The sequence below is a fragment of the Macrotis lagotis genome, chromosome X (genome assembly GCF_037893015.1).
Source record: "Macrotis lagotis isolate mMagLag1 chromosome X, bilby.v1.9.chrom.fasta, whole genome shotgun sequence".
Lineage (NCBI taxonomy): Eukaryota > Metazoa > Chordata > Mammalia > Peramelemorphia > Peramelidae > Macrotis > Macrotis lagotis.
In genome coordinates this window covers 152,086,952-152,099,300 of record NC_133666.1, presented here as the reverse complement: position 1 = coordinate 152,099,300, position 12,349 = coordinate 152,086,952, and positions in this window count along the sequence as shown.

Below are 12,349 nucleotides of genomic sequence, written 5' to 3'. Positions count from 1 at the left end.
TGCTGTCAAGTGAAAGCTTTGGCTGTGTGTGTAGGATCATAGAAATCTTATTTGGATACCTTTCTCCTTATTACCTGTAAGATAAGATATAAAATGCTATTCGGTTTTTAAATTCTTCATAATCTTGCCCCTTGCTACCTTTCCAGTCTTCTTATACTTTACTCTTCTCTATTTACTCTATGATCCAATGACATTGGCCTCCTTGCTGAGGATTGATTCAGGGAAAAATTAATCATAAGAAAAACAAAACTCTTAACTTCAAATTGTGAAGGGGAAAAGGAAGGAAGGAAGGAAAGAAGGAAGGAAGGAAGGAAAAAATGGCACAGCATCTAAATAATTAAAGAACAAGTTCAACAACTTATAGATGTAAGAAGTAGTAAAATTATTATAATTGGAAACCTCAGTGTTCCCCTAGTAGAACTAGGCAAATGTAATCAAAAGATCAACAGGATCAAATGAATTGGAAGAACCAGAAGAAAACTTTAGAACCTTTTGATATGCTAGATCTCTGGCAGCTACTGAATAGGAACAAAAAAAGAATTTAAATATTTCTCAGTTATCATGGAAACTTTTAAAACTGACCATGTATTTAGGGCAGAAAAACCTTACAAATATATGCAGAAAAAACCAGACATTTAAACCCACTATTTATGGACTATGATTTGATTATAATTATATTAGATAAATGATCTTCAAAAAAGAATTATTGGAAATTAAATTCTAATTCTAAAGAACTGGTGAGTCAAAAGGCAAAACAACAAAAGAACAATAGATGATTTCTTTCGGGGATTGAGGGGAAATATAATAATGAGAGCGGTGTTTTGGTATGGTTGGTTAGGATGTAAAGAGGGGGAAAATTCTCCCCACAGTCTTTCTATGAAATAAATATTTCTCTGATATATAATCTTTTTTTTTTTGCAAGGCAATGGCATTAAATGATTTGCCCAAGGTCTTGCAGCTAGGTAATTTTTAAGTGTCTAAGGGCAGATTTGAACTCAGGTCCTCCCAAGTCCAGGGCTTGTGTTCTGTCCACTACACCATCTAGCTGCCCTTAAATATAGCCTTGATACCTAAGAACAGAGAAAAATCAGAAAAAAGAAATCTATAGACCTCTAATGAATATCAATATGAACAAATTTTAAATAAAATAGAATTGTAATTGAGGGGATTGTGATCTCAAGGCCCACTTCCTGAAGGACCTGGGCTCACTCTAAAGACTGTTAATTTTGGGAAATTGTGTCATCTCTATTCTGTAACACTCTTTAGCACATGGCTTTAGAGATGGAACTTGAAAAGACAATGCTTTTGTCTCCTTAGAACTCTTAGAAAATTCTTTAGAATTAAAGATATAAAGAAGTTTCTTTCCAATTCATTTGCTGAGAAAAGAAAATATTCAACTATGAGAAAGGTGTATTTAGAGGTTGAAAGAGGCATTGTAAATCTAATCGTCCCTTATCTGACTGACCATATAGTATAGCTCAGGAATTGGGTGGTAGGATGTTGAAGAAACCTCTGGCTATTTCTGGTGACTGAAGGTTGGTTTGAGGATGACAAAACCTCTCCCTTATTGGTCATTAAAATGGAACTGATTTTGATTAAATGGAAATACTGGGCAGAAAGCAAATAGTTAACTTTGACCCAGGTTTGATTACTGGTCAGCACACTAAGATGATAGAGTTTAATTTCAGGTTGAACAGAGGAAGAATTCATGGACTCAGTGACCCAGAGATATGGGGATAAGTTTATATCCACAGATAAGTTTATATCCACTTGAATATAGGTATAGCTTTTCCAAGTGGTCTGAGTTCTAGGAATTAGCAAAGTTTTGAAAACAGGGAAAAACTTTTAAAGGGAGAGCCAAGAAAGAAAGCATGAGCTGTGTGGGGTTTGGAGAGGACTTGGGGGTTGCTTTCTTTACAAGTGTAGTTTAGGGAATCATGTTAGTAATAGTCGAGGATAGTTTATTTATTATTTGCATAACATTGTTATCTCAATATTGTTTGTGTGCCTCAGTGGGCCAGAAGGTTCTGATCCAAGTTTGGGGCATAGCAACTTTGACATAATGTTACAGGATAACAAGTACATTAATATGAGTTTGTTAGTTACAGAATAATGATATCACTATACAGTCTCTGTTGATACAAGGATATTGTAAAAAGGCACAAAATAACAAGTTTTCCCAAGGATGTTAGAAAAACATAACATTGCCTTAAATTATACAAGATGGGCTTTGTAGGGAGAAAGTGAATATAGAAGAGTACAAATTAACTATTTGCTTTCTGCCCAGAATTTCCATTTCATCAACTTTATATAGTTGTCTTCTTTTTTTTTGGATTCTCTATTTAAAATGCAGTTCTCCTATGGGAAGAAGTGGAGGGACTACAGAGCATATAATACCTAAAATCTATATCTTATCTAGATAAGTTTGAGCCTAGGTTTGGGACTGCTTCTTTGGACATGTGTTTCTTTATCTGGATGACAATATTTAATCTCAAAATGGTCATGTTTATGCTTGAAGACAAGCTTGTTGCCAAAGAATTGGGATTCTCTGGGTCTCTAGAGTTGATGGTACCAGTAGCAGTTTCTAGTTTAAGTTTGGATCTGCAAAGGCAATAAACATAGATTTTAATGAATCAGTGCAGGACCAAGGTGCAATATACCAATGCTTACGCAGTAGTAGTAAAGACTGATTTATGTTCCACTAAAGTTTAGGTATCAACTTGGGGAGTGATAGAGTTGTGGTACAATGATAACTATATGTTGTTACCAGATCCTGTTTTGTTTTGCCAGTGTATCCTTTGAGGTTTTAGAATGTATTTAGAATGTCTTGTATGTGTTTAAAAATAAATTCTGAGGCAGCTAAGTGTTGTAGTAGATACAACACTTAGACCTGGAGTTCAAATGTGACCTCAGACCCTTAGCAGCTGTGTAAACCTAGACAAATCACTCACCTTCTGTTTGCTTCAGGTTCCTTATCTGTAAAAACAGTGATTTAATAGCACCTATCTCTTAGGCTGTTGAGAGGATCAAATGAGATAATAATCGTAAAGAACTTAGATCTGTGCCTAGCACATAGTAGGCACTATATAAATTTTAGTTATTATTATTATTACCTGTCACATTGTACATTGAGTACTTTTCTATTTACTGCCTAAGAGACCCTAATTAGTCCAGGGATTCTTAACCTTTTTTGCTCTTTTGTCATGAATCCCTTTGTCAGTCTGAAGGCAATGTACCCCCTTCTCAATTAAATGCATATTGGGAAATCAATTATATTAAAATTACAGATATTAATTTTATTGTTTATAAACTCCTTTACTTGAAATCATTGACTTGGAAACTTAGACATAAGCCCAAAATTTAAACTTTTAAAAATTTCTCTTAGGGTGCTGGGATAAGAGTGTCAAAGAGCTTGAGCAAAGGTAGCCTAATACAAATCAGAGGCCAGACTTGACCCTCAATTATGTCAATCTGACTTTATGCATGGACCTACGAGGGAAGGTATAGGAGTGAGTACCTCAGTCTTTTGGGATCAGTAGCATTTTTTAAAATTAAATTTTAAAAAATTATACAATAATTTTTTTCTCTTTTCCAATCCCTGCCCCAACTTTTACTAATTTTATAAACTAGTTATTGTCTTAAAGCCTGATTCTTTCAACTGTTATTTTATTACCTACATTAAACTCTTTCTGAGTATTGAATTTCCTTCTCTGAATAATTGTTTGTTGAGAACACATTTTGATAAATGTCTTTTGGAATTAAGGAAGGGAGCAGCTAGGTGGTCTAGGTGGCACAGTGGATAGAGCACCAGCTCTGGAGTCAGGAGGACCTGAGTTCAAATGTAGCCTCAGACACAATAATTACCTAGCTGTGTGGTCTTGGGCAAGCCACTTAACCCCACTGCCTTGCAAAAAAGCCTAAAAAACAAAAGACTTAAAAAAAAAAGAATTAAGGAAGGGAGGCTTTGTGTTAGGATCTCAGATGAGCCTGCTCAACAGTGCATTAAAGCCAAGTACGTTAAAGAGAAGTCATCATTTCGCTTTTTGCTCAGGCAAAAATACCACTGATTTAAAGGTGAAAACTATCAGGACAAATCAAATTGGGGCTCTAAGCTTCACTAAACACTCAAGAAATCTATTTTGCCAATAAATCCCTAGGAAATATCCTGAGATAATAAGTAAGAGAAGTACATTCATTATTTTAATAGAAAAAATACAATTAAATTCATCAAACATTTGTTAAGCATAATTACATGCAAAACACTATGCTAGGTTCTTGGATTCAAAGACAAAAATGAAATATTTCCTTCCTTCAAGGAGCAGTGGAATTTTATGATAAGGATATAATGAGTAAAAATAATTTAAGCAAATTAACAAGGGAATAGATGGAAAAAACAAATTAATTGAAAATTTACTTTGTACATTTGAAGAAGAAAAGAACATTTGCAATTGGTAAGGGGAGGGTTTCAGGGAAGATTTCAGTAAGGAGGAGATACTTGAACTGAGTCATAAGACTCAAGGAAGATAAGGATTTTGGAAAATAAAGATGAGAAAGGTATGTATGATAGACTTTGGAACTGAGGAGATTATTATACAAATTCATAAAGGTAGAAGATGAGTTTAGGAAACAGCTAGACATCCTCTTTTTTTGCTGGAAAGCAGAAAATATTTAAAGGAGCAATATGAAATATAGAGGAAAATATAGGTTGGATCAAGGTTTTAGAAGACTTAGAAGTTTGTATTTGATCATATAATTATTAGCAAGCACTCTAAGGTTGTGGCATTGTGAATGTAAAGAAGGGGATGAATGAAAATGGTTGAGGATATAGAATCAACTGTATTTTTCAATTAATTGAATGTAGAGTGAAGGATAACTCCAAGGTCATGGAAATGGGTAACTAGAGAAGTTATGACATCATCAAAAGAAAGAGGAAAATTGGAAAGATAGGAAAGGTGAAGAGGTTTTAGACATCATGAGTTGAGATGCCTGTAGATGTTTTCAGGTAAGAGGTCTATCCAATACGCAGCTGGAGATGCTGTAGGAGAGAGGTATCAGAATGTAGGAGAGAGAGATTCAGTCAGCATAAACAGATTTGGTAGTCTTCTGTATATCTCTAGAATTAGAGATGTATATATATATCTTAGAATTAGAGAAGAGCTGAGATCATCAAAAGAAAAAGCATAGAGAAAAGAAAAGAAGACCAAGGAAAGGGTCTCTGTGGACATCCATATTTCGGGAGATTTGAAATGCACAATAATCTAGTAAAGAATACAGAAAAGAAGTCATCTTACAGGTAGAAAAAGCAGGTTTTAGCCATAGGGTCGAAGATATGGCTAAAAAATGACCTAGAAGAAAAGAAAGAAGTGTTAATATTGCAATTAGATATATACCTGTTCTAGGATAAAGCTAACATTATCAGTTTGGAAGCAATGAAGATGCCATGAATCATTTTCAATTAAAATGACACTGTTACTTTATTCCTAAAGAAAAAAGCATATAAATGATAAAAAAAGAGAGACAGAGAGACAGACAGAGAGAGAGAGAGAGAGAGAGAGAGAGAGAGAGAGAGAGAGAGAGATGAGATCTAAGAGAAATTCAATAACTCATTAATTATTTGTTGGTGAATAGTTTCAATAGTAGGGTAGGGTGAATGGATTGCAAGAGGGTTGAGAAGGCAGTATAAGCTGTCAGTAAGAGAAGGTGAACTATAAGTATATAGCAAGGAAGAGTAAATGTCTTTCTTAAAGTCTGAAATTAATAGAAAGCTATTGGAGGAAAATCTAAATGAATGGTAAGGTCAAATGAAGATTTTTTTGAGGAAGAGAATGAGAAGAATGTGGAGAAAGAAACAAAGAGAAAAACAGAGAGATGGGGTGGGGGAGCTTACAAGAATATGAAAATATGAATAATAGAAGAGTAGGTAAGATACCTGGTCTCAAGGACACCAGAAGAGGACCTTGGCAAGTTCAGAGATATTGAAGAAATGTCAGTCTTCTTAGGGAGAAGATGAGATCATTTGCTGAGAGAAAGTTGTTAAGGATGGAATTAGGAGTTTCATAGGGAAATGATTTAAGGGGAGCATGATAAGATGTTAATATGGAATGAATACAATTGACTTAGAGAAGTGAAGTTTCAGTTATGATTGGATAGTATAAATTTGTAGTGGAATGAATATTGTTTTGTGATTTTATAGCATCACAAAATTTATAAGTTGTAAGGGACCTCTGAGACTGTCTAATACAAACCATATCCAAAACAAATACAGCCTCACCAGAATAGTAATCACCTGACCTTTCTTTAAGATCTCTAGTGAGTGCAAATACTAACTCTACTGAGACAATTCATTTTAATGGACAGGTCTAACCATTAGAAATTCTTTATTTTCATCAATTCTGAATTTGTGTCTTTGTAATTCCCATCCCTAGTTCTTCTAGGACCAAACTGAACATTTGATTCTTTTTCTACTAATATTCAGTTTTATTCTGGATTAGTCAGAATAAGTCTAATTCTAGTTACTTCATCAGTGCCTGGTTGCTTTGAAGTTTGGAGAAGCAAGGGAAGGTGCCTGGGTTGTTAGAATTTGGCACTGGCGGGCAGGAACAGAAGAAGAAGAAGAAGGAAAAAGGGATTTAAGGATATCTGAATTCATTTTATGAACTGGTAGCAAGGGAAATTAGAACCAGAAAAATGACCTAGAAGAAAAGAAAGAAGTGTTAATATTGCAATTAGATATATACCTGTTCTAGGATAAAGCTAACATTATCAGTTTGGAAGCAATGAAGATGCCATGAATCATTTTCAATTAAAATGACACTGTTACTTTATTCCTAAAACAAACCCTAAAACCCAAGTGCCAAGAAACTTAGATTTTTATCCAGATTTCAATATTAAACATATAATTGTATGCTTCAATATATTTAGATATATGATGCATTTAGATGCATATACAAACACACATATATATTTAATATTAGAGTGGATAAATATATATATAAATATTATGTTTACATACATATATACATATATGTACATAATATATCTATAAGATACCTATCATAAATATTAATAGACACATGATCTTAGATAACACAATCTCTTTGTACCTCAGGGTTTTTTTCTCTTTTAAATTAAGGGATTAGACAAGATGATCTCTGAGACTCCTTCCAGCCCTGACATTCTATTCCATCACAAAAATGTAAGGAAAACAGGGCTATTGATTTCATTGTTTTCAGCAAAGAGAAACTTTTCCCTTAGAAGCTGATATCCTGAAGAGATCATGAAAAAGGGTAAAAACATCATTTGAACAAAAATGATAGGTAGAAACTACTATTATATATAATTGGAAAACAAAATATTTCTATAAAAAAGAAGTAATTGCTGAAACTTCAAACTAATAAAAGCATTTCGTTTATAGAACAATATTGAAACAAGGAATAACAGAAAATTCCTGTGATTTTTTTTGTCATAAAAAAATAGCAACAATGCCAGTATATCCCAATGAAAAGTGAAACTGAAAATTCAACTTGACTAAATATTTCAAGATTAACTTAAAGGAGTGAGCTCAATTTTAAAAGAAGATCAAAAAAACTTTGATGTACAATAATCCAATATAGTTTAAAATATAGAGCCTAACATAAGTAATTAAGCCTTACTAAAAAAAAAAAAAACTTGCATTCTGATTTTGAGGTCAAGAATTGTATTAGATACATGAATTCTGAGAAAGTAATGCGAAGGATTGTATGCTTCCAGGATAGTGAGGGATATACTTTTTTCCACTTTTGAACTGGTCTTGACCAGAAATGCTAGAACCACTATTTGCTGATTAAATTGAAATAAGACAACATAGAGATATACTTTTAGGGTGCCATCACAATTCTATTACCATAATCATGTATGTATGTTTGATGGTGCAACAGAGAATAGCCAAAGGTGGAGTATGCTCTTTGATTATATACTATTTTAAAAATTTGGATCAATTTTTCAATCTTCAAGTACCACAAAATTTCTTGATTCCTATACCACTCCCTGATGAGAAAAAGGTATTATAATTCCTTGGGTTTTGTGATCAACATTCATGCTTATGGGGTGGCCTTGGACAAGCCACTTAACCCATTTGCCTTGCAAAAACCTAAAAAGACCCACAAAAAACCCACAAACATTCATGCTTATACCAAACTCAGGACACAGCCTAACTCTTTTACATCATTGAAAATGAAGAGAGCTGAAATCCAATCTGGTAAAAATTTAGCTTATGTTATAAATGAATGAAAAGAAAAACCTGCTAGAATGAGAGAAAACTGTACATTTTATTCACAAACCTTGAACGATATGGGTACCTCAACTGAGGCACACATTGGTCTTGGGAGTCAGGTAATTTATGGTCCTCAGAATCTCTTTCCCCTCCCTCTTGGATGTTCATAGGCTCTCAGAGTTTGAGTTACAATCTAAAAGGTCTACCCATTCCATGATATGCCCCTAATATGATCCCCCCCACATCATATGATGTATGATATGCTAATGAACCCCAATCATCATGGGGTGGGGGTTAATATTCCATTATCTAATTATGCAAATTCAGTTAAACTCAGTTGCCTTAGGTCAAGATTTCTAGGTCACTCTTGACCAATTGAGAACTGGTTTGGAGTTTGTATCCCTGGAATGGGATTAGGAAAACTCTCCCAGTCTTGTGATTGGCTGGGCCATTCCCCCTTTGTAATGGATTCTCTAAGGGCTCCCCTCCACACCCTGTGAAGACCAACACCCTACATTTCTCACAGATTAGAAGGGGCAGGCAGCTAGGTGGCACAGTGGATAGAGCACCAGCCCTGGAGTCAGGAGTACCTGAGCTGAAATCTGACCTCAGACACTTAATAATTACCTAGCTGTGTGGCCTTGGGCAAGGCACTTAACCCACTGCCTTACAAAAATCTAAAAAAAAAATTAGCTTAGACCAATAGCCTAAACTATGATACAATACATTACAAATGGATACACAATTTTAATATTAAAAATACTATAAAATAAAGAAACAGATTATATATCCCTCACAGCTTTTAATAGGTCCCATTTCTTGTTCATTTTTTGCTTTTATATGGCAACATTTGCTTAACTAGGCATGATTGCAAACAGAAAAGTTTATTTCCCCAAAACCTGGGATCATATTCCCCTTTCATCATCTCATACTTTGAGGGAAGAGAAGGGAATTAGGCTTATTTAGCTCAGGTCTTGTATAGTTAGTAGTAGTTCCAAGTACAAAACTCACCTCAGATTCAGGTCTCAAACATGCAGGCTTCTCATGTCGGTCATGTCAAGCTGACTGGCTGCACCATCCCTCCTACAAACATAGCTCCAGGATCATGTTAGTTCAAACTCCCTTAGTTTGGATGGGTGGGTGAGGGAATCACTTCCAACACCCTCAATCACACAAGGCAAACAGCACAAAACAGAAACAAATACCTCTATGCCCATTTCTCCAAATTGGGGCAAAAAAGAGGGAGAGCATCAGGCAGGAAGTCCTTCCCTCTCACTGGGTCAACCATTATCTTCACCCTCTGGATGCAGCAGGAAGGAGTACACAGAAAAGAGTGCCTAAAAAGATGAGAAATGTATTCTTAACCAAGCAAAGAATAAAGGCAATTACAAAATACAAAATATTTAATTTTGATTATGTGAAACTGAAAATCTTCTGAACAGACAAAATTAATATACCTAGGATAAAATGAGAAAACAATTCTTTCAATTAAATTGTTCTGCTAAAGGTTTGATATCCAAGATAGATAAGCAATTAATAAATAAGACTGATGGCCATTCTCCAATAGATAATGGTCAAAAGATATGCACAGTAAAGACTAGAGAAGATGATTATTTATCAACTTGGTTTCCTCAGAGAGAAAGGAATGCTCTCAAATACTCTCAAAGGAGAGGGTGGGAAAATTCCCCTGGGATGTCATAAGAGGAGGGGAAGTGATCTTAATCATAATCACTTCACAGGAATGGTCAGCTTGGAAAAATCTTGATGTCACATGAGAAATGTCCCTACTTTATGTCTAAAGGCTAAAGAACTTAATTGTGTAGAAACTTTCTAAGAAGTTAGTTGCTCCAAAAAGGAATAAAAGAAAGGAATAAAATTTTAGTCTGTAATTGCATTTCAAGTCATCAAAAAGAAGACAACTTTTACAAAACATTGCTTTGATATAAAAACAATTAATAGAAAAGAACAAAATCAGGAAAAAAAAGGAATTTTAAGCTCTTTTTATTTTCGCATTTACTTAATAGCATTCATTTAGGGGTAACAAAGTCTAGAGCAGCAATAATAAACTCAAATAGAAATGAAACCTTGCAGGGCCATATATTGACTTAGAAAAATGCAAATTAACACTATGTTGTATTATATTTTTATTTGTTCTATTAAATATTTTCAAATGACATTTAAATCTGGTTCCAGCAGCACTGAGAACTTTTCCAGTCACAAGTGGCAAGTGGGCTGTGAATTTGATACTTCTGTTAGAGCACTACTGAAGATTTGACCTTTTACCTCAGTTCTGTGCATTTTTTTTCACTTCTTAAATTATTCTAGAGACAAAACTGATAATCTAGAATAACTCCCTTTTGTGCTCTATTCCTCATGGAATGGCATGAGTTTTAAGCTCTGAGTCTCCTAATAAAATTGTGTAAAGGAATCTCTTTCCACAACACTATTCCTAAAAATTTCCTCACCTTACTCCCTAGAATAATTAACACTCTTATATTAGTTCTACCCTAGAGGCTGATGCCATTAAAACACCCTTTCAATTCAACTGGTCCAAAAGGCATATAAAATATGCTTTAGATGTACTGACATTGGTACTGAAAAGAGCATGCCAGCTGGAAACTTAAATAAACACGATCATCTTTTTGTCATTTTTGTTGGCATGGAAACATTTTTTATCAGAAAAAGTAAAAAAAAAGATTTTTAGAGACAAAATATGCTGAAGTATGAGCAACTTGGAGACAGGAATACAAATTAAGGTAGGGATCAGTCACTTGAAAAGATTTGGAAGCTGAAAACCAAGAGAAAAGGAAAGGGCAACATAGAGGAGAAGTTTGTAGTGAAACAAAGAAAGGGGAGAATAAAAGAAGTTCCTAGGGAGGAGACTCAGGACATGAGGAATAACCTCATCCAGATCCCATTTGCCTATAAGGAATGAAGTTTGTTTTTTGTTTTATTTGCAAGGCAAATGGAGTTAAGTGGCTTGCCCAAGGCCACACAGCTAGGTAATTATTAAGTGTCTGAGACCGGATTGGAACCCAGGTACGCTTGACTCCAGGGCCAGTGCTTTATGCACTGCAACACCTAGCTGCCCAGGAATGAAGTTTTGATATGAAAATGAGACATGAAGGGTCAGGGCAGAATCTGGGATGTTATGATTATGTCACACAAAAAACAGCAAATTACAAAAGACCTTGCTATCTTAGTGAACTGGTTGCTTTGTCTGGGGTAGAAGGAAAGGCTGAAACCCCAAGAAGATTAAGAATTGTTAGGGGCCTGATTAATAATGTTAGGGGCGAAAAGCCCCTCAGGACCGACAGAGACCCCCAATCACCACAGAAGGCCAGACTTGATGCAAAAGCAGGAGGATTTATTTAACCAGCGCGCTGGGGCTCAGTCAAGAACTGGCCCCAAGCTGCTCTCAGCACAGTCTTTTTATGTCTGAAAACCGTAAGGGGGATTTTTCTTTGTGGTTTAACAAGTTGCTGAGTGGGGACATGTTCGCAGCAGCTGAGTTCCCCGTGGTCTAGAGTTGTTTGTCTAACAGGATGTTTCCCAACCACTTGGTCCTTAGGTTTCATTCATCGAGAACTGACACTGTTATAGAAAATCGAAACTTAGGGAGACTTAGGGTGGGGGAGCAAGATGGGCCTAGGAGAGCCGGTTTACGGCTGCTTCATTCCCCCCTTTTTCTATTGGAAGTTTGATTCTTCAAACTCTAGGGGAAACTCGTCGTCTCGGGGGAGGGTCTGATACCGCTGACTGAGGATCATAACATGGACAGCGTTAATGCGGTCTCTGACAAACTCCACTAGGCGGTTGATGACGCAGGGGCCTATGGTGAGCAGTAGGAGGAGGATCGTGAGGGGGCCTATGAGGGTAGAGAGCAGGGTTGTGAACCAGGGGGAACGGCTGAACCAGCCCTCGTACCATCCCTGGTGGGATTCTCTTTCCTTTTTGTGATCCTCTAGCCGCCTTCGTAGGTTCGACATGGAGTCTCTCACTACCCCTGAGTGATCGGCATGGAAACAGCATTCCTCTTTTTATCCCTCCCCTCAGAAGGGCAGACATAGAAGTTAGCTTTTCCAGGGCACTGCGGGC